This window comes from Sapajus apella, unplaced genomic scaffold (genome assembly GCF_009761245.1).
Source record: "Sapajus apella isolate SASKATOON/1434 unplaced genomic scaffold, GSC_monkey_1.0 scaffold102, whole genome shotgun sequence".
NCBI lineage: Eukaryota > Metazoa > Chordata > Mammalia > Primates > Cebidae > Sapajus > Sapajus apella.
The window spans coordinates 3,104,606-3,106,376 of NW_022437042.1; positions in this window are offsets into that span (position 1 = coordinate 3,104,606).

Consider the following 1,771-nt stretch of genomic DNA (forward strand, 5'->3'; position numbering starts at 1 on the left):
TTTTTTTTTTTTTTTTTTTTTTTTTTTTTTTTTTTTGAGAGGGTTTTGCCCTGTCGCAGGGCTGGAGGATAGTGGCTCAATCTTGGCTCACTGCAACCTCCGCCTCCCAGGTTCAAGCAATTCTGCATCATCCCGAGTAGCCGGGACTACAGGCACAAGTCACCACACCCAGACAATTTTTGTATTTTTAATAAAGATGGGGTTTCACCATGTTGGCCACCAGGATGGTCTCGATCTCTTGACCTTGTGATCTGCCCACCTCAGCCTCCCAAAGTTCTGGGATTACAGGCGTGAGCCACAGCACCCGGCCAGCTCAAGCCATTTTTAGTCCCATTCAGAGCAGAGGATTAGAGCTGGCACGGCTGCGTAGTGCTGAGATTGCAGTACTGTTAAAGATTATGAAGAGGGCTAAACATCGGCCACGACCTCAAAACTCACCTTAAAAAGAGGAATTAACATCTGCATTTTGCTTCATGCTTATAAGCCTGGTCATTGGAAGGCATTTATGTTTATTTTCAATAAACCCTTATTTGGAATCCACGTGAGAGTGTTTGGATTTTCTGTAGCTCTTGATTAGGGCTCAAATCCAGTGGATTTTTGCCATGAGATTTGTACTAAGAATAAAGTATTATGTCTGTCAAAGCACAACATTAAAAATGATAGGACGGGTAGTTCATGTGCACATGTAAAACTCATTCCTGAGGAACATCCCACACACTGGCACATATAAGCTATTCATAGAGAAGTCTGCATGGCATGCATGAATGCCCAAAGATCCCAGACTTTATTGCTTCGTCCTGTGGCCAGGCACCTGAATCGTAGTATAGCTTAGTTAAGAATTCTGTTCTGGTGTCAAAGAAGCCTGGGCTGAAGATCTAGACTCTGATGCTTAGTTGTGTTAGGTCAAGTTATTTAATTTCTCTAAACCTCAGTTTTCCTTTCTAATAAAGGGGGCTATTAATAGTGCCTGCCTCAGAGGGTTGTTGCAAAGATTAAATAATTTACACAAAGCATCTACCATAGAACATCATAGGCACTCCATAACTGGTGACTGACAATTCTTAGGAGGCAGATTTCAGGGGCTCTTGGGCAAGTCACTTAATCCCTGGGAGCCTCAGTTTCCTCTTCTATGAAATAGGGATATAACAGTGCTCATACTTTTTTTTTTTTTTTTTTTTTTTTTAGACAGAGTCTCACTCGGTTCCCCAGGCCGCAGTGCAGTGGCACAAGCTCGGCTCACTGCAACCTCCACCTCCCAGGTTCAAGCCATTCTCTTGCCTTAGCCCCCGAGTAGCTGGGTTTACAGGCACACGCCACCTTGCCTGGCTAATTTTTGTTTTTTTAGTAGAGATGGGTTTTCGCCATGTTGGCCAGGCTGGTCTTGAACTCCTGACCTCAGGTGATCTGCCTGCCTTGGCCTCCTTAAGTGCTGGAATTACAGGTATGAGCCACTGCGCCCAGCCTGCTCATATATTTCTTAGGGGTGTTGTGAGTGAGGGCTAAGCACAAGAACGCATATAGAGCCAGAAGTAGGGTACCTGGCATTTAGCAAGCACTCCAATGTGAGCTTTCTAATAATATGGCACTGAAAATATGGTTTGTTGAGTGAAGATTTGCCCAAGTACAGCCCTGCTTAAGAATGAATTCAAGCCCACCTTTCTTTTTCTGCAACAGACTAGACATACTATATTGTGTGGCATTTATACAAAATAAACTTCAGCTTAGGTCTTTTTCAGTTGTAGATTTTGTTCCTGAAAGGGGATAAGAGGCT